General features: G+C 42.4%; 1 protein-coding gene across 2 annotated transcripts in view; it reads right to left on the bottom strand.

Moving 5' to 3' along the window:
- The window catches only part of SCAF8 (SR-related CTD associated factor 8), a 333,369-nt gene that overhangs the window by 23,292 nt on the left and 282,316 nt on the right, over positions 1-27,761 (bottom strand). Inside the window, exons 22-23 of one of the 2 annotated variants that reach the window (XR_012751614.1) lie at positions 10,807-10,897; positions 3,475-3,576 (exon numbers count right to left, since the gene is read on the bottom strand). The gene's annotated coding sequence lies outside the window, so the exon portion shown is untranslated. Of the gene's footprint in view, positions 1-3,470; positions 3,577-10,806; positions 10,898-27,761 lie in introns of both variants that reach the window. The other variant, XR_012751615.1, reaches the window with a different exon arrangement.

The raw sequence follows: 27,761 nt of genomic DNA on the forward strand, positions 1-27,761 counted from the left end.
AACAGATTTCATAACAGGAATAGATTGACAACTGGGTGTTATATTTCCCCTTGTCAAAGAGGTGTGTCTGACAATCTGACACTGGCAGCAGAATTGGGCAGTGCGGGACTGTTTGGAGGCACACTCCAAAATAGTGACACCCACTTGCTATTTATAAATACATTTACATTTTACATTTTTTTGAGGAATAAAGGGGCAGTGTACAGAGTAGACATATAAAATGGCGCTTCTTAATTGTGACTCGTTAATTAGAGAAATACAATAGTATAAAAAAATAGATGTGTCAGGAGACCGGACTGGTACTAAATATAAGAAATTCCAGATTCAATGAGCTCACATAAGCATACTTCTCTGACATGTCAACCAACATTACAAATGTAACACACACATTATATTCAATAAATGAATGTTTGGTTAAATTCGACTTGTCACAATTTCTTATTAAATGAAAATTATTTTTATTTGATTAAAAAAAAACATATTTTTAGCTTTGCACACCAGTTGACTCTTAAGACTCTTATTGACTCTTGACTCTTAATACAAAAGTGCCCTTAACCATATTTGTGAACCTTATTTAACATAGCCACATGAGCATCACCTTTTAGGAGTCAATTTTGATGTTCACCAACAGAACCTACAACTCTTTCCAGTAGTAGTCACTGCAATGTACCATTTATGCTTCATGGTCTAAGCCAAGGGTCCCCAAACTATGGATAGAGAGGCACATCTGGCTTGTGGGACTATGATGTGTGGCTTGCGGCTGTCTGTCAACTTCATATATTAGCACAAAATCTAACAAACAGTTATCAAGTACATTTCTCTAGATGGGGAGTTTTGTGATTAGCCTTGCACAGAAGATTAGACTTGGATGCTCATATACCAATGGGATGGGTTGGGAGAGATACATGTAGTAAACTGGATGTGGGATGACACTGCCAGTTAGAAGAGTAATGAAGCTGGTTGAAACATTGTGGTGAGTAAGCTTGATGCGAGAAAACTGAATGGAGTAAATGAGTTATACATGTATGTAAGTATATTGCCTATAAGAGAGGAGGCCACAAAGTGCTTTCTGTGGGGAACATTTGGCTGTCATTTTACCGATGTAATGGGGAACTCTGTGTGTCAATACAGGTGGGGAAAGGTGCACTAGATGTGGCTTGTTACCATGTTTCATAGCTGAATTTGGCTCTCAATGAGGCAAATGAGGGGTTACGTGCTGTGGGCATGACTGAGTACTTAAGAAGCCTTTTGCCTCAGAGGTCTATTTCCTTATTTAGCTTATGTAGCTTGAACTGTTTGGACACCATAATATACACTATGTTTGGAGTCCAGAAGGCACTGCATATCACCCCCAAAACACCATACCAACAGTGAAGTTTGGAGGTGGAAAAATAATGGTGTGAGGCTGTTTTTCAGCATATAACACTGGCAAACGTAAGATATAATTGAAGAAAGGATGAATTGACAAATGTAAAGAGACATTCTTGATAAAAATCTGCTGCCAACTACCAGAATGATGAAAATGAAACGAGAGTGGGCATTTCAGTGAGACAATGGTCCCAAACACTCTGTTAAGGAAACTGTCAATTTGTTTCAAAGAAAGAAAGAAAATAAAGCTGCTACAATGGCCCAGCAAATCACCTGACCTGAATCCTGAGTCTGGACTTTGACGTGGCTATTCTAACACCTGGATAAGTTTATTTGTGAACCATTTCATTGTAGATTTTGCTTTATGTTTGGGATCATTGTCTTGTTGGAAGACAAATCTCTGTCCAAGTCTCAGGTCTTTTGCAGACTCCAACTCCTTTTCCCATCAAAGGAAAGTCACCTTGCCATGGTGAATGGGCTCACATGAATTGGCCAATTTATGGGCTAATTACCTTAATCTTTCTAAGTATATTTCATATAGCATTAATACATTTTTAATTTCATATATTCTATGTTTGCATATATCTTAGCGCTTACATCTTGGTTTTTTTATGCACCATCTGTAGTACTCGGCGTTGTCCAGGATACTAACTGTCTCTCTGTCTCTCTCTCACTCTGTCTCCCTCTCTGTCTGTCTACTTTTCTGTCTGTCTCCCTCTCTGTCTGCTTCCCTCTCTGTCTCTGTCTGCCTCCATCTCTGTGTGTCTGTGTCTCTGTCTTCCTCTCTGTCTGTGTGCGTCTCTGTGTGTGTCTCTCTGTGTGTGTGTATGTGTATGTGTCTCTGTCTGTCTCTGTGTCTGTCTCTGTGTGTGTCTGTCTCTGTCTGTTTCTGTCTCTGCGTGTCTCTGTCTCGGTGTTTCTCTGTGTGTGTCTCTCTGTATGTGTCTGTCTCTACCAATATCATATTACCTCACATATAAGCTTCTTATACTAAGAATGTCCTTTGTTGCCTATAGCAACCAGTCAGAGCTCCTATAAATGACCTGCAGCTCCAGGCTTCATTGACTTTAATGTAAGCAGTTTTTTTTGGTGAATAACTGTAAAGCGTGGGGTTAAATTTTCCCCTCAAAACATAATCTATGATGTTCCCTGAGTCAAATGAAGGGGATGTGCAAAATTTCGTGATTGTAAATGCGACGAAGCAGATTCCTTCAGCGGACATACATACATACATACACACATACACTCAGCTTTATATATTAGGGTAATTACTGTTCACATTTGCTATATTCTATTTGGAGATGCAGTTTTTTGCAGTATATATTGGAGGTATAAACAGCCTACTAGTCTGACTCTGCTCTCTTCCCATCAGCCACAGTGTGGGGTTAATTAGTATCAGAACCCACCTGCCAGTATATTTGTAGATTTTAGTCTGGGAGAGGCATGAAATTAGGATAGGGTCCCATCAAAGAAAAGACACCTTGCCATGGTAGATGGACTCACATGAATTGGCCAATTTTCTCCCTAAGTACCTTTTATTTTCCTAGGTATATTTCACATAGCATTAATGCATTTTAAAATTCATATATTCTATATTTGCATATATCTTAGCATTTACAGAGTGTTGCAGCATTCTTTTGTTTAGTATTTGAAGAGTTTGTGTGGAAGAATAGACCTAAATCACACCTGAGCAATGCATGTGACTAGTTTCTTCATACAGGAGACATCTTGAAGATATCATCACTAAAAAAGTCTTTTGTACGAAGTATTAAATAAAATTCAGAAGGTGTGTTCAATAATTTTCTCTGTGTCATTTCTCTTGTGTGTCATTACACATAAGTTAAATTATGGACATTTATAGTTTGATTTCTATGCCTGTATGGATTGGATCGGTTTCTACGGACACCCGTTGAGAAATTCATATCAATAGTATCTTTAGAAATATATTTAACATTTTTAATACTGATTTCACCCGCTGTATATGCGGCTTGGAAGGTTGATCTTACTAACCTCCCTTTGAGAAAAAAAATCCTCTTTTCTGTTTAGTATTTATGCTCACATCTGCTATATGGTTTCAGTTTATACCGAACAGCAATACTTACTAACCAAGATCATAGCTCCAGAGGCTTATGGATCTCACTGGCTTATAATTGGGTCTCTTTCATTCCATGGTAACCAAAGTTTTTTCAGGATTTTTTCTGATGGAATCTGTGAAGCCGAGACATATTTTTGGTGAGTTACTGAGTCGCGTGACATGTGGATGGTGAAAGTAATACGACTCCCCCTAACAACATTTACTACTGAATTATGGTAAAAATTACAATAAGTACAAAAACTCTATTTATTCACTCATAACAAATGTTGTTGTGAAGCCCTTTTCTCACAGATATATATAGTATATCACAAAAGTGAGTACACCCCTCACATTTTTAAAACATTTTATTACTAGCTGTACTAGCCGGCTTCGCCCGGGTTAATAACTGTTGTTAACAAAATAGAATGTATTAACAAAATTTTATTCTGCACACAAAAACCACAAAACAAATAGAAAGAAATGTAATTATTAAAAGGCAAAAACTAAGCTAATAGAAGCATTTCACAACATATATTTCAACACCACAGATATTCCACACAGATTTAACTAAATTGGCCAAGTAATGTGCTCCGTCTGTCTCTTTCCCCGTCTGTCTCTTTCCCCATCTGTCTCTTTCCCTGTCTGCCTCTATGTCTGTCTCTTTTTTTGTCTGTCTATCTCTCTGTTTCTTTCCCCATCTGTCTCTTTCTATGTCTGTCTCTTTCCCAGGTCTGTCTCTTTCCCCGTCTGTCTCCCCGTCTCTTTGTCTGTGTCTTTTCCTGTCTGTCTCTTTCCCTGTCTGGCTGTCTCTGTCTGTCTCTTTCCTTGTCTGTCTCTATTTCTCTGTCGCTTTCCCCGTCTGTCTCTATCAAGGTCTATATCTTTCCCCATCTATCTTTGTCTGTCTCTCTGGCTGTCTCCTCCTTCCCTGTCTGCCTGTCTCTGTCCCTCTCTGCATGTCTGTCTGTCTCTTTCCAGGTCTGTCTCTTTCCAGGTCTGTCTCTTTCCAGGTCTGTCTCTGTCTGTCTCTTTCACCGTCTGTCTCTTTCACTGTCTGTCTCTTTCCCTGTCTGTCTCTATCTCTCTGTCTGTCTCTCTGTCTGTCTCTGTCTGTCTCTCTCTATCCGTCTCCCCACCGACATCTTATTACCTTACATATGGGCTTCTTATACTAACAATGTCTTTTGTTCCTATAGCAACCAATCACAGCTCCTACTAATAGCCTGTAGTTCCAGGCTCCATTTACTTTAATGGAGGCATGTTTTTTGGAGAGTAACTGTAAAGCGCGGAGTTACATTTTCCTGTCAAAACATAGTCTACGACGTTCCCTGGGTCACATGAGGTGTCTGTGCAAGATTTCGTGATTATAAATGCGACGGTATGGATATACTTTTCGTTTCACTTTTTCCTCATGATGTAGATAGGGGCAAAAGTGATTGGTAAATTGAAACGCGCGGGGTTAAAATTTCGCCTCATAACATAGCCTATGACGCTCTCGGGGTCCAGATGTGTGAGTGTGCAAAATTTTGTGGCTGTAGCTGCGACGGTGCAGATGCCAATCCCGGACATACACACACACATTCAGCTTTATATATTAGATATACTTTCATGGGACAGCACTGAAGATATGACGCTTTGATACAATATAAAGAAGTCAGTTTACAGCTTGTATAACTGTTTAAATTTGGTGTGCTCTCTAAATAACACACATAGCCATTAATGTCTAAACCACTGGCATCAAAAGTGAGTACACCCCTAAGTGAAAATAGACAAATTGTGCCCAATTAGCAAATTTCCCTCCCTGGTGTTATGTGACTTATTAGTGTTACCAGGTCTCAGGTGTGAATGGGGAATAGGTGTGTTCCCCACTCTTACTGGTTACTGCAAGTTCAGCATCTCAGAGAAACCTCTGAGAATCTGAAAAAAAGAATTGTTGCTCTAAATGCAGATGGCCTAGGGTATAAGAAGATTGCCAACACCCTGAAACTGAGCTGCAGCTCGGTGGCCAAGACTGTTGTTAATGTCATCTGAGTGGGTACTGGTGTGGAGCTTCCTCTGGTGGCCAGGAATGGTAATGAAGTTGAGTTGGAATCTGTGATTCAGACAGGTGATGGAATTAATTGGGAATCAAAGACATCCTATTGCAGATCAGCCTAGTTTATTTAGGAGAGCATTGTGTGTCTGGTGGTCGCCGGTGATATATGTTCCTGCCTGCTTCTGAAGATGGCTGGGAATTTTCCCTTCTGATTTTCCCATTTATTTGGTGCCTGAATCTACTCTAGATAAGTTTACTGTTTTATGCTTAATTGCTGGATTTGCACTTAAGAGTGTTTCTGCATATTCCATTTGGTCCATTTGTGTTTGGTTTCTTGTATGTGAGGATCTGTCTTTCTGCTTTTGTGAGCACGGCAGTCCCTCCAGCAAGAAATGGAGCTTGCTGCCTGGTCAGTTTTGGATTATTTACACTTTAAAAAATTACTTTTTCAGTGATTTTGTTTCTTCCCATTATATCTACAGTTCTGTTTAAAGTGTCAAGCACAAGAGTACCTGATATAGTGGGGGAGAGTCCGTGTGGGCTCAGTATTTTTATTATCAGGAGACTGATATTTTTTAAGGGTTTTTTGCTAGCCGCAATCAGTTATCTGTCCTGTCCTGTTTCTATCTAGTAAGTCGGGCCTCACCTTTGCTGATCTATATTTTCTATCTGTGTATTGTGTTTTCTTACATCACCGTTGTTGCATGTTGGGAGCTTGCTATTTCTTTGGGGACTACTCCGAGGCAAGTTAGGATTCCTCATTTCTATCTTTGAGGCGTAGCAAGTTTCTCAGGCAGTGACGAGGTGTCTTGTTATGTTGGGAACATCCCACTGCTATTTCTAGTGTTGTCTGATGGATTGGGGATTGCGGTTAGCTTCTTTTCCAACTACTCTTGTGGTTTTTGTTTTCCTTATTAATGGGATTTTTCGTGATTGTCCACGGTTACCAGATCATAACACAAGACCATACAGCAGTTTAACAAGACTTGTTCCACTTAGAATAGGCCTCACCATGGTTGACCAAAGAAGTTGCGTGCATGTGCTCAGCGTCGTATCCAGAAGTTGTCTTTTCAAAATAGATGAACGAGTGCTGACAGCATTGCTGCAAAAGTTAAAGGGGTAGGAGGTGAGCCTGTCAGTGCTCAGACCAATTTGCTGCAATGTGCATCGTATGATCTGAACACTGACAGGCTGCTTCCCCACCTATTTAACCTCTGTAGTATTGCTGGCAGCACTCATACATCTATTTTCAAAAGACAGTCCCTAGATGTGACGCTGGATTTCATAGAGATGTATTGAGCGCCTGTGACGTAGCTTCTAACTTCCAGATAGTCAGAAGCTACGGGCTCAAGATGACACCATGGGACCGAAGCGGCATCAGTAAAGTATGAACATGTCGGGTGGTGAGTATAAGACAGGGGGACTTATATTTAAAGAACCACTGCAGTGGTGAAAAAACCCAAAATGCTATAGTGGTTCTGTAAAGCGCCGTAGAGGGGCAGTCGTGGGTGAGGGCTATGGACCCCAACCCACCCCGGCACTGTACAGACACGGGGGGCAGAGTAGAGTAGGTGTTAAGTGGGGTTGAGGTGGTACGTGCTGACTGCTGCAATTCCATTTCTTCAGCTGGCTTCTCTGGCTCCCATACATTTCCAGTGGCTTCATGCCTCGCGCTCAGTAAGCAGACGACTACCAAGTAACACTTGAATTACTTTACTGAACAGTTGCTTAACAGTCGTTTTACATTTTCTCAGCACAGAGACATCATCATCATCATCTTCTGTAGCTGGCTAGGCTCTGCAGGGACGGCCGTAATGGGGCAACTTATCCTCCCTCTTCGGACCCACTCCTCCAGCATGGTGGTGGATCGTTAAGCTCGGCTCACAGACAGATGGACCGACTTGCCCTTCCGCCGAAACTGCTTTTCCACAGATACTGGAAGATAACGCCTAAGGTAGGGGCGTCCCAACTCCTTTTACGTCTCCATGACACAATGGACTTACACCACTGCAGATGAGCCCCCTTGAAATATCTTTGCTGCTTCCTTCTTCTTTTCCTTTCTGTCCTGTCTCTGTTCTGCTTCAACCACCTTCACCCTGTTCACTCTACTCTGCTCTTCTGACCCCCTGGTCCTTCCTTTCTTGTTCTGCACACTACAGCAGCATCTCCCTATCTGAATGAAACAGGAAGCTGCCTTTCTCTATATCTCTTCCTATGCTGAAGAGCCACCTCTCACTTAACTCCTGTTGTGCTCCTTACCCATCCCTTCTCACTAAGGGACCTGGGACCCATGACACCTGGTGGCAGCCGGCTGTATTACAGGAGAATGCACTACATTAAGGGGGGCTTCACATAAGCAATATTCTGCCGCAATGCCGGATCCGGCACAAATGCGTTTCACTTCAGTGCATTTCCTTGGACTCGCGGTTGTGGTTGTGTATGACTCATGCAACCGCATGTGACCGGAACTTGCCGCGAGTCCATAGGAAATGCATTGAAGTGAAACGTATTTGTGCCGGATCCGGCATTGCGGCAGAATACCACTGATGTGAAGCCCGCCTAGCACAAGAATACCATGCAATAGTCACAAACATTTACATTGCAGTTTCCCTAGTTACCACTTTGGTCTTGGGGAGGTAGGGCACTAGACACCCTATTACAGTGCTTTAAACGGTTACCAGTCACGACCAGTGCACAACTGCCCTCTTAATCAGGCATGACACATTTGTAAGGCATGCCTAAGAAAGTGGGGAAAAAACCAAGGAGAAAAATTGTATGAAAAATACCCTGAATATAAATAAATAAATTGCAAGTGCTTAATAACAGGGTACTTAGTGTATACATTTTTGCAAAAAGGTAAAAAGCTGTCTCACCTCGTCACGGTGTACCCATCTGAGACAGTCCCTAACCTACTGAAGTTAAAAACATTATCAATACCTGACTTGTGTCATGTCAGAACTCCAATATGGATGGTGGCAAGTGGTTAGCTGTGTCCCAGATAAAATACACAGCAAAGTGAGACGCAATCAGCTGTTCAGTCTCAGTACTAGGAGGGCTGCGCCCCCAACTTGCAACCAAGCAAGAAAACATACAAAAAACACAAAAACCTGAGCTGAAACAATGTTCAGTAAACATGCAACATTAAGCATGTGAATTGCAGCCTTAAGACTAGAAAAAACCAAGGAGAAAAATTGTATGAAAAATACCCTGAATATAAATAAATAAATTGCAAGTGCTTAATAACAGGGTACTTAGTGTATACATTTTTGCAAAAAGGGTATTTTTCATACAATTTTTCTCCTTGGTTTTTTCTAGTCTTAAGGCTGCAATTCACATGCTTAATGTTGCATGTTTACTGAACATTGTTTCAGCTCAGGTTTTTGTGTTTTTTGTATGTTTTCTTGCTTGGTTGCAAGTTGGGGGCGCAGCCCTCCTAGTACTGAGACTGAACAGCTGATTGCGTCTCACTTTGCTGTGTATTTTATCTGGGACACAGCTAACCACTTGCCACCATCCATATTGGAGTTCTGACATGACACAAGTCAGGTATTGATAATGTTTTTAACTTCAGTAGGTTAGGGACTGTCTCAGATGGGTACACCGTGACGAGGTGAGACAGCTTTTTACCTTTTTGCAAAAATGTATACACTAAGTACCCTGTTATTAAGCACTTGCAATTTATTTATTTATATTCAGGGTATTTTTCATACAATTTTTCTCCTTGGTTTTTTCTAGTCTTAAGGCTGCAATTCACATGCTTAATGTTGCATGTTTACTGAACATTGTTTCAGCTCAGGTTTTTGTGTTTTTTGTATGTTTTCTTGCTTGGTTGCAAGTTGGGGGCGCAGCCCTCCTAGTACTGAGACTGAACAGCTGATTGCGTCTCACTTTGCTGTGTATTTTATCTGGGACACAGCTAACCACTTGCCACCATCCATATTGGAGTTCTGACATGACACAAGTCAGGTATTGATAATGTTTTTAACTTCAGTAGGTTAGGGACTGTCTCAGATGGGTACACCGTGACGAGGTGAGACAGCTTTTTACCTTTTTGCAAAAATGTATACACTAAGTACCCTGTTATTAAGCACTTGCAATTTATTTATTTATATTCAGGGTATTTTTCATACAATTTTTCTCCTTGGTTTTTTCTAGTCTTAAGGCTGCAATTCACATGCTTAATGTTGCATGTTTACTGAACATTGTTTCAGCTCAGGTTTTTGTGTTTTATGCCTAAGAAAGTGGTTCAAGTCCCCAAAATGTTTGTTTTATGTGTATTTGCATGTCTCTATGCTGATAGCAGCTCTCAACGGCCTCTCTGGGGAATTGTACACTGGCTTTATACCTCGTACAGCACTTTAAATTGACTTTTGACCTATTAACTTGCACAATATAGTAAAAGAAAGTGTCTACCGGTGTCTTTCATGAATATGAACACAATGGCTTTGAATTTGAGATAAATTAAGGAAAATTATGCATCAAATTTACCAAGACACATGTTTTTGTTGAACTTGCTTGTTTCAACTAAGGGGTACTTTGCACGTTGCGACATCGCTACTGCGATATCGTCGGGGTCAAATCAAAAGTGACGCACATCCGGCGCCGGTAACGACGTCGCAACGTGTAAAGCCTAGATGCGCCGATAAACGATCGCAAAAGCGTCGTAAATCGGTGATCTGTGTAGCGTCGGACAGTTTCATAATGTCGCACCAATAGGAGATACGATGTTGTTCCTCATTCCTGCAGCAGCACAAATCGCTGTGTGTGAAGCCGCAGGAGCGAGGAACATCTCCTTACCTGCGTCCACCGCCTATGCGGAAAGAAGGAGGTCGGCAAGATGTTTACGTCCTGCTCATCTCTGCCCCTTCGCTTCTATTGGCCGCCTGCCGTGTGACGTCGCTGTGACGCCGCACGACCCGCCCCCTTACAAGGAAGGAGGCGGGTCGCCAGCCAGAGCGACGTCGCAGGGCAGGTAAGTGCGTGTGAAGCTGCCGTAGCGATAATGTTCGCTAAGGAAGCTATCACAAGATATCGCATGTGCGACGGGGGCGGGGACTGTCGCGCTCGGCATCGCTAGCATCGGCTAGCGATGTTGCAGCGTGAAAAGTACCCCTAAGAGTTCTCTCTTTATAATAATTTTGGGATTTTCGGATTTCTGTTCTGAGGCTGGCTCTGATTGACTCTAGGAGATGGTTTAGTTTGCACACTGATCAAGTAAACTGTATTAGAAATACAAAATCTCACAATACTTTCACTCTGTGCAATCGTTCTATTAATCAACATTAAAATTTATCACATCAATAAAAGAAAGACGTTATTCCAGACTTACATCAGCCATGTGATTATGTGCTATCCCAGACATGATGATGTCGATTCTCATTCCTTAATTTCCCTTCTGTCTTCCCAGAAACAAATATCACCTAATATGGAGGCAGAACAAATTCCATTTTAACAACGTATCATGTGGCATTAGATATGTAAGAAACATATTTATTCCATCAGATATAAAATCATTGTTTTTTTTATTATTTTGTTTAAAACAACTTTCCAGCACGAACATAACGTGGAAACTTCACCTTCAACCAAACACTGTTGTACTCAACTGGCTATCTTTTCATTCTGACTTTTTGACTTGTTAAAAAACTTTTCACTTAAATATTAGGGCTACACGGCACCTTTTGTTGTGACACAGATGACACGAGCAATGTGTCGCTGCTACATCACTTCACAATTTTAAATAACTGGGATGGCACTGTGACCCCACAAGGTTACAGCAATAAGCAAGTAGCAAAAAGTCAAATTGTTACAGATTTTTGCCACTTGCTTGTTGCACCCACAGTACCCTCGGGGTTGCAGTGTCAGACTTTCTGACTTCCCTGTATCAGTCACGGTACCCCTTGGGCCAAAATGTGACCACATTCACTTTGTATTGTGCTGCAATGTAGCAGCAAAAACTAGCGACTTTTGCTGGCACAACATCCGTCAAGGTCAAAGTTGCCCCAGCCTAACTGATGGTACTATGATAAGAGCATCAAGTTACTACTGTACATTAGAGCACACTGGATTTGTTCAGGTATAAAAACACCTCAAAGGGTTATTACTATCTTGTAAAGTGATGCTATACTAGTAGAATTTGCCATATATTTATGATTGATGGGGTCTGACCCCTGGGATCCATACAACCCTTGAGTATGAATGGGCTTCAACACTACATTTGCTTCTACATTTTTCCAACAAAGCAGTGTTTCCATTCACAGGTGTCTGTGGGAACTACAGTTGGCCCCATTTACTTTAACCTCTTCACGACCAATGATGAGTGGTCAAATGATGACCCCTGTCCCTGAAATGACTCAATTCCTGTGAATGCCAGCATAGCGCTGGCACTCATAGGAACACAGCATTTCTCCTGATCAGAGCAATGCTGAAGCACCGTTCTGATCAGGAGACACAATCAGACCATGCAGGTGTAAAGTCCCCTAGTTGGACTAGTAAAATCATTAAAAAATGTAAGAGCAATTCTTTTTTTTTTTTTACAAACTTCTGATTTTTTTTGTCACCACTACATAAAATAAAACTATCTATGTTTGGTATCTGCAAACTCATACTGACCTGGGAAATCATAATGCCAGGGCAATTTTACCAAATAGTGAACTTGGCGAATAAAAAGCCCCAAAACAAATGTGGAATTGTATTTTTTTTGGCAATTTCACTGCACTTGGATTTTTTTCCCTATTTTCCAGTACAATATGGGGCAGAATGAATGGTATAATTCAAAAGTACAACTCGTCCCGCAAAAAACAAGCCCTCATATGGTCATATTGATGGAAAGTAAAAAAAGTTATGGCTGTTGGAAGAAGGGGAGGAAAAAGTTAAAATGAAAAATTACCCAGGGGTGAAAGGGTTAAAACAGCAGCACTTCTGCAGATTGGTGAGATGCTGCTGTGCATCAAAAACAGACATGGCAAGGCAGCGCTACATCAGCTCTTTGGCCACTAAAGGATAGGAAATATATATAATGTGGTTGTTCTTGTTTATCATTAAAGACTGAAGTGTCGGTCAACACAAGTGAATGAAACGAGGCTGCGCACATCTAGTCGGGATGTGTCCAAAACTCTCGGTCTCACCAGCGGCACCTGAGAATCCTCAAAGCATGCACTGCATTCAATGTGAGGATTCTCAAGTCTGCAGTCACATAGAATGACCACAGCCTTTCGTATAAGACTTGGACAACCCTTTTAAGGGACGGCAATTTTTGTAGTATTATGCCATCACTTTACAAGATGGGAAAACTCTTCCAACCTTTTAAAGACCATATATCCTCATTGACATACCTTGCAGATTTAGGCTATGTGCACACTTTGCGTTTTTTCATGCGCTTTTGCAGCGTTTTGAGGTGCAGCGTTTTAATGCCAAAAGGCATGCGTTTTGATTTTCAAGCAAAGTCTATGGGAAATAGGGATTTCTTGTGCGCACAATGCTGTTAAAAACGCAGCGTTTCAGTTGCAGAAAAGTTGGCAAAATCTCTGCATTTAAAGTGGGTTGACTTAATCATTGATTGACAATATTTCCTGTATGACTGTGCATGCAGAGATAGCTGTCAGTCACTAGTGGTATTGACCAATTATTATTATTATTATTATTATTTATTTATAGAGCACCATTAATTCCATGGTGCTGTACATGAGAAGGTTACATACAGAATACATACACAAGTTACAGTAGACAGACTAGTACAGAGGGAAGAGGGCCCTACCCTTGCAGGCTTACATTCTACAGGATTTTGGGGAGGACACAGTAGGTGGGGTGTAGATTGGGCGGCAGCTCCGCACGGTGGTCGGGCGGCAGCGCCGCACGGTGGTTGGGCGGCAGCTCCGCACGGTGGTCGGGCGGCAGCTTCGCATGGTGGTCGGGCGGCAGCTCCGCACGGTAGTGAAGCAGTGTGGTCATTGTAGATTATAGGCATTTCTGAACAGATGGGTTTTCAGGTTCCATTTGAAGCTTGCAAGGGTAACAGATAGTCTGACATGTTGAGGCAGCGAGTTCCAGAAGACTGGGGATGCTCAGGTGAAGTCTTGGGAGTCGGTTGTGTGAGGAGCAAATGAGAGAGGAGGAGAGAAGGAGATCTTGGGAGGACCGGAGGTGATGTGTTGGAGTGTAGTGGGAGATTAGTTCAGAGATATACGGAGGAGACAGATTATGCGCAGCTTTGTAGGTCAGTGTTAGTAGTTTGAATTGGATACGGTGGAAGAATGGGAGCCAGTGGAGGGACTTGCAGAGAGGAGAAGCGGGGTGGTATTGAGGAGAGAGGTGGATCAGTAGGGCGAAATCTCTGACACCAAGGGAAGAGAGGATCTGTAATAGGAGGGAGTGGTCGACAGTATCGAAGGCTGAGGACAGGTCTAGAAGTAGGAGTATGGAGAAGTGCTTGTTAGCTTTGGCAGTAAGTCATTCGTGATTTTAGTCAGGGCAGTTTCGGTAGAATGATGAGGACGGAAGGCGGACTGTAGGTTGTCAAAGAGAGAGTTAGATGAGAGGTGGTAGGAAAGTTCAGCATGGACGTGCTGTTCCAGGAGTTTTGAGGTGAATGGGAGTAGTGATAAATGGGCGGTAGCTGTTAGTAGAGGTTGGGTCGAGGGAAGGTTTCTTTAGGATAGGTGTGACTGATGCATGTTTAAAGGCAGAAGGGAAGATACCAGTCGTTAAAGATAGGTTGAAAAGATTGGTTAAGGCTGGAATAAGGATTGGGGTGAGGTTAGGCAGGAGGTGGGATGGGATGGGGTCAAGTGCGCAGGTGGTGAGGTGCGCTTTTGAGAGAAAACGTGCAAGCTCTTCTTCGGTGATGGTGGGGAGGAAGTTTATGGGGGAGGGGCAGTGGTCTGTTATGTGAAGGGGTTGTGGTGACTGAGCAGAGAAGACGACCAATCGACACACATGTATCTATCACATCCCACAGGGACTAGTCACTGATGATGCTTTGTTTCAAGGAGGGGTGTCAGAAACCTCTACTTCCTGATGATGGTTCGTTCAAATATCCCAGAGTGCTCCAGGATTCTCAAACGAATGCAAAAAGAAACCATCTTGCAAGTACCACCTAGGAGGGCTGGCTACTACTATTTTGAGTCAGTGACCAACCGATTAGCAAGTTGTGAAGCATATACAGATTCCTTGTGACATTAGACCTAGTTGCACATGCATCCCTTGAAACCTTTAAAGCTACGCCACTGGTTGGCTATTATACTGAGCCAGGTTCATTACTGGATTAAAGCATACATGATCAGTATAGACATAAAAACAGAAATGTTTAGAAAGTTTTAATGGAAAAAGTACAAGGGTAAGAGGTTAGAAAAAGGATGAATGAAAGAATATTCAAGAATGTACGATTAACATGCTTAAAAGGACTGTCCTGGGCATGTAATACTGAAGGCATATACTTTGGATAGATCATCAATATCAGACCGGTAGCGGTCTAACACCCAGCACCCTCACCAATCAGCTTACAAAAAATGCAGCTAAGAACTGCAGATCAGCTACTATTCTCAACACAGTTTGCAACATACATTCAAAGGAGTTGTCCTGTTCTATTCAGAGTTTACATCTGACTGTTAGAAGAGCCAATAGCTGACCATTGAACATGTTGGCGTCCCATCTATCTGTTACTAATAACTTATCAATATCTTATAACTTGAAAGGGTGAGATAGATAATGTGGATTGATTTCTCAGTGTGTTTCATATCGCACTCACTTCTTCATCATGAGGTCCAATCTTATGAGTGTTGCTGGTCAGCCATATAATGATTTAGTCAAGATGCCCCACAGAATTAAAGCAATGTAAAAAAAAAAAAATTGCCTAGCCTAGGCAGTTCCTTGTCTCAGCGACAATCTGTCCACTTGCGTCTCATAACAACCAAGACTCTAAGGCTATGTGCGCACGTTGCGTAAAGTCATGCAGTTACGCTGCGCTTTGCAGCGCAGCGTAACTGCATGCGTCCTGCGTCCCCTGCACAGTCTATGGAGATTGTGCAGGGGCCGTGCGCACGTGGCGTTATAGTGCGCAGCGCTTCGGCAACTGCCGAAGCGCTGCGCAAAAAGAAGTGACATGTCACTTCTTCCGTGCGCTTTGCCGGCAGCTCCTGCTCTGTCTATGGCAGGAGCTGCAGGCAGAGCGCACGTTCTCGCCGGCACCATGCGCTTCAGAACGGAGCTTTTCAGCTGCGCTCTGAAGCGCACCTTTTAGGTGCTGGGCTAGTACGCAACGTGCGCACATACCCTAAAGGGCACTTTACACACTGCGATCTCGCTAGCGAGCGTACCCGCCCCCGTCAGTTTGCGACATGGGCAAATCGCTGCCCGTGGCGCACAACATCGCTTACACCCGTCACACGGACTTACCTTCCCTGCGACGTCGCTCTGGCCGGCAAACCGCCTCCTTTCTAAGGGGGCAGTTTGTGCGGTGTCACAGCGACATCACACGGCAGGCGGCCAATAGAAGCGGAGGGGCGGAGATGAGCGGGTGGAATATCCCGCCCACCTCCTTCCTTCCTCATTGCCAGTGGACGCAGGCAAGGATATGTTCGTCGTTCCTGTGGTGTCACACATAGCGATGTGTGGTTCCGCAGGAACGACGAACAACATCGTACCTGCAGCAGCAACGATATTATGAAAAGGAGCGACGTGTCAACGATCAACGATTTTTGTCGTTTTTACGATCGTTGATCGTCGCTCCTAGCTGTCACACGCTGCGATGTTGCTAACGACGCCAGATGTACGTCACAAACAACGTGACCCCGACGATATATCGTTAGCGATGTCGCAGCGTGTAAATCACCCTTAAGACACGCTTGAGCTGATTTATTAATATTGTCTAAACACTTCAGAAACCCAAAAGAGACAGAAGATGAGATGTGCAAAAAATGTGGTGCACGGAATGTAATAGATTTGATTAATTTAACCCCTTACTGACTCCCTATACGTCTTTAGCAGTGGTCGTTCAGGGAATTTATTTCTAAGCATGCTGAGGAATAAGTAAATAGTGCCCCAGATGACAGCTGTATATGTCATCTGAAACCCACGGGCATCGGCCCCAATCGGTTTAGGAACCGATCGAGGCCAACTAACCCCTTAAATACTGCTGTATCTAATAGGTTAAATGGAGATTAAAAGCCCTTCTTTCGCAGGGTTTGTCCACCACAATTGGAATCACAGTGTCAATCGTTGCTATGGTATCCTGATCTCAATCCTATTGAAAATGTATGGGCAAAACTCAAAAGGCAGGTGTGAGCAAGATGACCTACAAACATGGCTCAGTTACACCGGTTCTGTCAGGAGGAATAAGCCCAAATTTCTACCAACTATTGTGAGAAGCTTGTGGAAGGATAGCCAAAACTTTCACCCAAGTCATAACGTGTAAGGCAATGGTACCAAATACTAATGAAATGTATGTAGACTTTTGACTTTGCAGAATGTAATAAAAATGCCTTAAATCATTCTCTCTCTCATTATTCTGGCATTTGGCAAATATAAATAATGTTGGTTCCTAATTGACCTAAAACGGGAAAGGTTTATTCTGATTTCATATCAGATAGTGAGAAAAACATGCAGATGTGTCATTTTAGATAGTGTATATAAACTTCTGGTTTCAACTTTATGTGTTGTATATGCTCAAGAGAGAAAATAAACAAAATATATATTTTTTTACCTAAGTGTGTCAATGCTAGGATCAAGGTTCCTGGATGCAAGGGGACCATTAATGCTGAAAATACTGCATATTTATTATGTATGAGAAAAACATGCAAATGTGTCTCTTTAGATAGTGTATATAAATTCTAGTTTCAACTGTATATAATAAATTGGGTACACTAGTTCAATGCAGTATGTGATGATTTTTCATTAAAATTGGGGAAAGTTATGAAATGTCCTATGAATGTCTGTTCAATTCCTGATCAAAGAATCTAGGCTTTTAGTTGAGATGAATCTGCGCTGCACTTCAGCTATATGATATAAGTAGTGATGTTACCATTTTACTACAGTAAATTTATCACAAACATGAGTCACGTATGAGGGAGTTGGAGTCGTGGAGTTGGAATCAGGGAAATTGAGGAGTTGGAGATTTGTCTTACAGACTCCACAGCCCTGGTTTGCAATATGGTGTCACTTTGGGGTTTCTGTTTATCAGGCACCTCAGTGGCTCGGGTAATAGAGCCTACAATCTATCATGGAAATCCTACATTTTTCATTTCCAAGCCCAATCTAATAACATTCTGTGTAGTTTTTGGTTTAAAAATGCTCACCTTACCAATAGATGAATTCATTATAGTGTTTTTTTGGCGAAATTGGGTTACATGTTGGTGTTTTTACATTTTTGGCACCTAAGGGACTCTGCAAATGCAACATAATGTTCAAATTTGTGTTCTAAAAATCAAATAGTGCTGTTCAGTATACAAGCTTTGCCATGTGGCCGAGTTTTTGACTATGTATGTGGTATCACTGTGTTGGGGAGAAATTGTGTACAAAAATTATGGGGTCCGTTTTCCCCTATTATCGATTGTCAAAATTAGAATTTTGGGGCTAAAATAACATTTTAGAGGAAAAAATTGAACTATCATTTTCACACCTACATTTTAAAAACTTCTGTGAAGCGCCTATGTATTCAATCCACCCCTACATAAATTCTTTGATGGGTCTAGTTTCCAAAAGGGGGTCACTTCAGGGGTTTTCTGATATTTTAATACCTCAGGGGCCCTGCAAATTCAAAGTTGTGCCCTCAATTTATTTCAGCTTAATTTGTGTTGCAAATTTCAAATATTTCTCCTTCCCTTCTGAGCCCTCCCATTTGTCCAAACAGAGGTTTCTGACCACATCTGGGGTATCAGACCGCTCAGAGGAAACTGGGTAACAAATTATGATGTCTATTTTGTCATTCTATCCCTTGTAAAGTAAAAAAATATTGGGGCTAAAGCTAAATTTTAGAGTAAAAATTTAATTATTTTTTTCATTTCTTTTTTTTCATTCGACTTTGCATTAATTCCTATGTACCACCTAAGGGTTAACAAATGTTCTGAGAGCAGTTTTGATGTACTTGAGTACTGCAGTTTTTGAAATGGTATCTTTTTTGGGGAGTTTCCAATATATAGGCGCCTCAAAGGCCATTTAAATCTCAATAGGTCCCTAAAGAAACAGGTTCTGTAAATTCCTTGAAACAATGACAAACTGCTGCTAAATTTGTATCCCTTCTAATGCCCTAACAAAATAAAGTGACATTTGGAAAATTAGGCAGATGTGAAGTAGGCACATGGGAAATGTTATTTATTGATTATTTTGTACAGTATGACTAACTGGTTTACGGATATAAAAATTGAAAGTTTGAAAATTGCAAAATTTTCACAATTTTTGCCAAAATTCTGATATTTTCACAAATATAAGCAAAAAAATGACCTAAACTTGCCACTAGCACAATGTGTCATAAAAAAAATATCTCAGAATCACTGGGATATGTGTAAGCGTTCCAGAGTTATCACCACATAGAGGGAAACTGGTCAGATTTAAAAAAATTTGGCCCGCCATTAACCCCTTAACAACTGCTGGCGGTAAAATTACATCCTAGCGGTCATAGTGTTAATCCCTGCCTGCAGTGATCAGCGCACATGTAAGGTGATTTGTACAGCTGACATGTGTGCCTGCTAGGCATGAGTGGAATCGCATTCCGCCCGTGCCTTTTAACCCCTTAAATGGTGCTGTCAATATGTGACAGCGCCATTATAATCGCGATTGCACGCAAACTTTATTCACAGGCCGATACCGGAAGTCACGTGACGTGATCACGGGGATCCGGTGGCTGTCATGGTAGCACAGGATCATGTGATGACTCCTGTAGCTCACATGACTCAATAGCCAAGTACTGGCTGTTACAAGAGATGATCAATTCTCCCAGTCTGAGCGGTGCTGCTCTGATTCGGAGAAATGAATGAGCGATTAGACTGCTGATCCCTATAGCCCCCTAGAGGGACTAGTAAAATAAAAAAAAAGTTTAAAAAAAGTTTTGAAAAATTAAAAAAAAATTAAAAAACCTAAAAGTTCAAATCACCCCCCTTTTGCCCCATTGAAAATTAAAGGGTTAAAAAAATAAACACACATTTGGTATTGCCACATTCAGAAATGCCTGATCTATCAAAATCAAATTAAAATATAATCTAAAATATATATAATAATTATATATATTAAAATATATATAATATAATAATATCATATAAAATATAATATAAAATCAATTAATTTGATCGGTTATCGGCGTAGCGGCAAAAAAATTCCAAATGCCAAAATTACATTTTTTGGTCGGCACAAATTTTGCGCAAAATACAAAACAGGTGATCAAAACGTAGCATCTGCGCAAAAATGGTACCATTAAAACCGTCAGCTTGAGATGCAAAACATAAGCTGTCACTGAGCCATAGATGCTGAAAAATGAGAACACTATGGGTCGTGGTAAATGGCACAAAACGTGCGCCACTTTTTCAGATTTTTTGGATCCCTTAGATAAATGAAGACCTATTCATGTTTGGTGTCTACAAACTCACACCGACCTGAGGCATCACGCCAACACATCAATTTTATCATATCGTGAACACAGTGAATATAATCTTTCAAAAACAATAGTGCAATCGCACTTTTTTGCCATTTTTCCGCATTTGGAATTTTTTTTGTCATGTTCCAGTACACTATATGGTAAAACTCATGGTTACATTTAAAAGTACAACTTGTTCCGCAAAAAACGAGTCCTCACATGACAATATTGACTGAAAAATAAAAAAATTACGTCTCTCGGAAGAAGAATGGCGAAAAAAAGTGAAAGCGCAAAATCGTCCGGTTGTGAAAGCTTAAAGTGAAAATAGGCTGAGTCACTAAGGCGTTAAGGATTTCATTTTGTGAGAAAATATTGGGACACACCAACATTTTTTTTCCCACCTTTAACACTAGAACTACTGAGGTAGTCATTTTGACTACTTTGCACCATGTATTTCTATATAGGTGTCACGAGTCCAGTAGTTCTAGTGTTAAAGACTCCACTCGGCCAAGCCCCCTTTTCTAGAACCTTTCGAAAAGTGTTAAACATAAATGACAAATAAGTAGGAATTTTCACCAGATTTCTTACTGTAGCTTATCTATCCCTTAGGCTGATTTCAGACGTCCATGTTTCATGTAAGTGTGACATCCGTTTTTAACATGGATACAATATGTACCCATGTTATTCTGTGCTGTTACTCACATGGTCCTGTTTTCACACAGACCGTGTAACCCCCTTGTGGTATCCCCTTGCACACACGGAGACTTGTCCGTTTTTTCTCCAGCTGCATGGGTGTGACACGGATCGCACACTGATGTGATCTGTGTGACATCAGTGTGACACGTACCGGAGAAAACGGTCTTTGAAAAAAAAATATTTTCTATATTCACCTGTATCCAGCGCTGTTTTCTTCGGCTCTGCTGCCTCCTGCTTCTGACCGTCGCTCATTATACTCACTGAATATTCACTGCACTGAAGAGCTGGAAGCCGGAGCATCACTGGGGACATCACTGAGCATAGCACCGCCGAAGACAGCATTGCAAGGACAGGTGAGTATTCAGCAAGCAGTGTGTGTGCAGTGATGTCCAGGAGGTCATCAGAGTTCCCAATGAACTCTGATAAACCTGTGAAGTCATCATCCTGACACCCGCTGTAGCGTGGGTGTTGCGGGGGTGTCATAAGAATGTCATCAGAGTTCATTGGTAACTCTAATGACCTCCTGGATGACATTGCGCACACACACTGCTTGCTGAATACTCACCTGTCCCCGCGATGCTGTCCTCGGCGGTGCTGTCTCCAGCACTGTCCCCGCGATGCTCCGGCTTCCAGCTCCTCAGGGCAGTGAATAATCAATTAATATAATGAGCGACGGTCAGAAGAGGGAGGCAGCAGAGCCGAAGAAAACAATGCTGGATGCAGGTGAATATAGAAAATATTTTTATTTCAAACACCCGTGTTTTCTCCAGTACATGTCACATATGCAAACTAAGATGTCACACGTGTGACATATGTGACGCCCTGGACCCCAGGGGTCACAGGTCACAACACTCACCAAATACACTCCCACACTAGAAAGGTACCACCAGTTAACCACAAAGACCTCCCTCAGTGTTAGACAGGCACACCAGGTGGGCGGAGTCAGGTGGAAAGACACGCCCCCCGAGGAGTCTGCTGGCCTGAGGCAGGGAAGACAGTGAGTTCAGTCAGAGAGTTGAGTCGAGAGGTTCTGTTCAGACAGTCAGGCAGGCAGACGGCAGTGGCCGCCTGCAGGAGACCGGGAATACGACCAGCGGAACCGAAAGGGACCGGGACAGGGTAGTGGCCTGCTGGAACTGAACCAGGAAGCTAACTGGATACCGGAGCACCAGGCAGGGTACTCAGACCCCGACTAGGCTATATGCCACCACCATAGTCAGATTAACTGATTGCGGTCTGGACCTCAGGGGTTCATTCCCACCAAAGTCCCGATTGAAGGCAATAGCCCAACCCGTCCGGATAGTAGCCACCGCCAGAGATCCAAGGGCCAGCGTCTGCGGGCAACAGGGGCTCCTACGACACATACACGCCGGGGAGCGGACTACCAGTGCCCAGGCACAGTGGTCACACTACAAACACAGGTGCAGGAGAAAGGCGGACACCCGACTAGGAAGCTGCAGCCGGCTGCGGGCCCCGTTCATTCCTCCGTTTGGTTTACCAGTGACTCTGTGTGGTTTATTCATGAGTACAACAGTGCCATCAGGCACCGCACCGCGCTGCACCGCAACACTGCGCCCTGCACCCCGGCCCTCACACAACCGGGCCCCGGGACCAACATCCCCTACCCACAGAGGGGTCAACACCTAGCTGCGCCACTACACCGCTCCCGGGAGTCCCCATACCTTCACCGCAGCTTTGGTGCTCACCATCACTACAACCCGTGGGTGGCGTCACGAACAATCATCCCAAAACCAAATACCCGCATTCCCCGTGTGTAACGCCAACCCCCCTTGCAGAGCGACGTGACCCCCGAGTCCTTGAGAGGCTGGAGCCACCACCCGTAGAACGTGAGCCCGGACCCGAGCGGCTCGGCGGTCGCAGCCGAGGCCGCGGGGCGGTACACATACGCGTGCCATACGTATGACACAAGTATGACCATAACCATGCGTGTGGCTTGTACCTGATTAAACACTGATGGCCTTAGTGGAAGGCTTATGAAACACACAGCAAAGAAGGGGACAATGTCTGATTTACTTGCACAATTGGGTAGTGAAGTCATGCCATTGCGGTGCCCATCCCATCACCAGTGATGTACCTGGAATCGGCACTGTTCACTGTTATAGATCTGCCATACATTTCACATTATGCAAAACAAGGGTTTGTTAAAATAATACACCTAATAAATAAAGATTTCTATAGTCTTTTATTAGTCATTTATTTTATCATTTGGGCTTTACAGCCATGTCAGTGCAAATAGATTTACTAAGCTACTGCTCATTCTAATAAAATAAAGATAATTATTAAGTAAAAACATACATAGACAATCAACCTTGTATCTATGCACATTCATTCATAGAATAAAAATGTCCATATGTCCTAGAATGAGTCACACTGAACAAATGGAGATAGCAAAACAAAATGATATTGGACAGCATGTGATAATACCGAGTATAACATAATATGTTCAGAGCAAATGGAGGGTTGTATGGCACAATTTGATGTGTGTATGTGGGAGGAAAGGATATGTAGGATGTAGAGCTATGTAAGAAAAAAAGGATAGCAGTATGGGAAAAAGGCTTCAGTTGTATATGTGTGGGAGAAGGGAAAGCTACAAGAGATAAACTGGGAATAAGAAATTAAAATTATACAGGACTAAAAGAGTCAGGGTTCAGTAATAAGCTTGCAAACATAATAAATATGCAGTATTTTCAGCATTAATGGTTCCCTTGCATCCTGGAACCTTGATCCTAGTCATAGACACACTTAGGGAAAAAAAAATTATATTTTTTATTTTCTCTCTTGAGCATATACAACACATAAAGTTGAAACCAGAAGTTTACATACACTATATAAAAAAACACATCTGCATGTTTTGCTTACTATCTGACATGAAATCAGAACCAAAATTATTTATATTTGCCAAATGCCAGAACAATGAGAGAGAGAGAATGTTTTAAGGCATTTGTATTACTGTTTGTAAAGTCAAGAGTTTACATACATTTCATTAGTATTTGGTGCCATTGCCCTTATATTGTATGACTTGGGTCAAATGTTTTGGATCTCCTTCCACAAGCTTCTCACAATAGTTGGTAGGAATTTGGGCCCACTACTCCTGACAGAACTGAGCCATGTTTGTAGGTTGCCTTGCTCGCATCTACCTTTTCAGCTTTGCGCATAAATTTTCAACACGATCGAGATCAGGGTTTTGTGATGGCCACTGCAAAACATTGACTTTGTAATCCTTAAACCACTTTGTAACCTGTTTGGCAATATGCTTGGGGTCATTGTATTGCCACAGAATCTTCTTTCCTCATGATGCTATCTATTTTGTGAAGTGCACCAGTCCCTCCTGCAGCAAGACAACCCCACAACATGATGCTACCATCCCTGTGTTTCACAGTTGGAATGGTGTTTTTAGGCTTCAACGTTTCTCCCTTTTTCCTCCACATGGTCATTATAGTCAAACAGTTCAATTTTAGTTTTGTTAGACCACAGGGAATGTCTCCAAAATTAAAGGGGTGGTTCACCCATATTTTTTATTTTCTAGATCGATATTATATTGAGAAACAATGTTTCTCTGAAATACTATATATTGGCAATAGTGCCTGTGAGAGGCGCTATTGCGGACCGCTGTTCCCAGCTCCGTGACCCCCAGGCTCCGTGACCTCGGGATTCCGGTGACGTCATGTCAAGTTCCTGACACCGTGGCCGGCCGCAGTGTTCCTGCGTGATGGGCTGTGGGCGGTGTTTCACCGCTCGTCACAGCCCATCAGCTCCCTCCTCAATCACAGCAGAGTGCTGCAAGCAGGAGACACGCTCAGCTGTGACAAGTGGTGAAACACCGCCCACAGCCCAGTGAGTCAGGAAGACTGGGTCCGGCCGCGGTGATGTGATGTGATCCGGAACTTGACGTGACGTCACCGGAATCCCGAGGTCATGGAACCTGGGGGTCACGGAACAGCGGTCTGCAATAGCGCCTCTCAAAGGCACTATTGCCAACATAAGGTATTTGAGAATGTTAAACAACATAGAAAAACAACACTGGATCTCATAGTGTGGTTTAAATGGCAAAAAACTTCATATAGCATGAATGGACACCAAAGAAAAAGGAAGTCTTTCACTTTGCCACATAAACATCCCTTTTAAACGGTCACAATTAACTCAATTAAATTAGAGCAACAAAATGTATATGAAATTACATTTTATTAATACAAAAGTTTTTTTGCGCAAATTAAGGGGATACAGATATTACAAAAGGTATAAAAAACAAGTTCAAAAAGACACAGAAGGGTGAAAGAAAACCTCCGCAAGTCTACACATCATATATAAAAGGCGCAGTCATTTGGACCATCTGAACACCACTTATATGAGTGAGTGCTTTCCCAAGTTAGATTACCATAAGGTATTTGAGAGAAACATTGTTTCTCAATTTAATATCGATCTAGAAAATAAAAAATATGGTTGAACCACCCTTTTAAGGTTTTTGTTCCTGTGTGCATTTGCAAATATTAAACTGGGTTTTTTATGTTTCTTTTAGAGTAATGGCTTTTTCCAGGCAGAATGCCCTTTAAGCCCATGTTGATACAGTACTTGTTTCACTGTGGATAATGACACAATCTTACCAGCTTCCTCCAGCATCTTTACAAGGTCTTTTGCTTTTGTTCTTGGGTTAATATGCACATGTCTGACCAAAGCACGTTAAATCTCTGGTACACAGAACCGGTCTCCTTCTTGAGCAATATGAAGGCTGGACATTCCCATCTTGTTTTTAATTGCATATAATTGCTTGTACAGATGAACGAGGCACCTTCAGGTATCTGGAAATTGCATCAAAGGATGAACCAGACTTGTGCGAGTCCACAATTCTCTTCCTGAGATCTTGGCTGATTTCTTTTGACTTTCCCATGATGCTACACAAAGAAGCAGTGTGTTTCAGGTGTGCATCAAAATACATCCACAAGAGTATCTCTAATTAACACAGATGTTGCCAATAAACCTATCAGAAGCTTCCAAAGACATGACATCATCATATGGGCTGTCCTATATTGTTTAAAGGCATAGTACTCTTAGTTATAGGTAAACTTTTTATTTTGCAAAAATGAATAAAAAATGCCTTAAAACATTCTCTCTCATAATTCTGGCATTTGGCAAATATAAATAATTGACCCAAAACTGGAAAGGATTATTCTGATTTCATGTCCGATAGTGAGAAAAACCTGCAGATGTGTCTTTTTAGATAGTATATGGAAACGTCTGGTTTCAACTGTGTGTCCAACAGAACAGGACTGATGATCCTTGGGTAAGGACAGCCTGACTTTAGACAGAAGCAACTGTAAAGGCCCCGTTACACGCAACGACATATCTAAATATGTCATCAGGGTCACGGATTTCGTGACGCACATCCGGCGTCGTTAGCGATGTCGTTGCGTGTTACAGCTCCGAGCGAGTCTTAATGATCAAACATACTCGTTGGTCGTTGTGGACGTAGGTTGTTCGTCGTTCCTGAGGCAGCACACATTGCTACGTGTGACACTCTGGGAACGACGAACAACACTGTACCTGCATCCTCCGGCAATGAGGAGGGCGTGTCCTTAACGAAGAGGTTGTTCACCGCCCACAGCAACGTCATTAGGAAGGTAAGTACGTGTGACGGGTGTTAGCGATATTGTGCGCCACGGGCAGCGATTTGCTGTGACGCACAAACGACGGGGGCGGGTGCTTTCACGAGCGACATCACTAGCGATGTCGCTGCGAGTAAAGCCCCCTTTAGGCTATGTGTGCAGTGAGCCTTTTTTGCGGCGTTTTTGCGCATTTTTCTGGTGCGTTTTTGGGCTCAAAACTGCATGACTTTGTTTCTCCAGCAAAGTCTATGACTTTTCCTTTTTTCTGTCCGCACACAACTTTTTTTTTTAGCTGCATTTTTGAGCTTAAAAAAAATGGACATGTCAATTCTTTCCTGCGTTTTACTGTGTTTTTCACCCATGCAATGCATTGGAAAAACGCAGCAAAATGCAGTGATCAAAAACACAGCAAAACGCAGCCCAAAATGCACAAAAACGCAGTAAAAATGTATGTGTTTTTTACCGGTGCTTTTTTGCCGCGGGTGCGTTTTTTGCGTTTTAGTGTGTTTTTTTTTGCGGCCAAAAACGCACCAAAACGCAGCGTCAAAAACAAGCTGTGTGCGCACAGCCTAAAATGGATACGACTAATTAGCATATGACACAAGGAGGCATTAAATTCATTTTCTATGAAATATCACCTAAAATTGGGCTACTGTGGACACCTTTTGGAAACTACAGGAACAGAGTTGTCAAGTTTCAGGAGAAAGAAAGACCTGACGGCTTCCCTTTGAAACAATTGTATAATAAAACAGCATATTAGCAATAATGATTAGGTTAGGTTTACATTTGCATTGGAGCCTCCAACGCAGTAGATCTGTTACATTTACCAGAAATCATAGTGTCGCATTCTGTGCTAATTTTTCTAGTGAAATGGTAAATGCCAGGGCCAAATACTTGATGGGTTAAGCCTGCTTTACACCTTACAATTAAGCATACGATATCGTATGCGATGTGACACGCCCCCATCGTATGTGTGACACATTCAATTTGTTGACCATGTCGCACAAACGATTAATTGCCGTCACACGTACTTGCCCTTCCATACGACCTCGATGTGGGCGGCGAACATCCACTTCCTGGAGTGGGAGGGATGTTTGGCGTCACCGCGACATCACGCGGCAGCCGGCCAATAGAAGCGGAGGAGCGGAGATGAGCGGGACGTAAACATCCCGCCCACCTGCTTCCTTCCGCATTACCGCAGGTAAGATCTGTTCATCGTTCCCGGGGTTTCACACACTGCGATGTGTGCTGCCTCGGGAACATTGAACAACCCGACGTGCAATTTTTTGCAAATGAACGCCGTGTATGCGATGAACGGTTTTACGTTCAATCACAATCGCACGTAGCTGTCACACGCTACAACACCACTAACGATGCCGGATTTGCGTCACTTACGACGTGACCCCGCCC

The sequence above is a fragment of the Anomaloglossus baeobatrachus genome, chromosome 3 (genome assembly GCF_048569485.1).
Source record: "Anomaloglossus baeobatrachus isolate aAnoBae1 chromosome 3, aAnoBae1.hap1, whole genome shotgun sequence".
NCBI lineage: Eukaryota > Metazoa > Chordata > Amphibia > Anura > Aromobatidae > Anomaloglossus > Anomaloglossus baeobatrachus.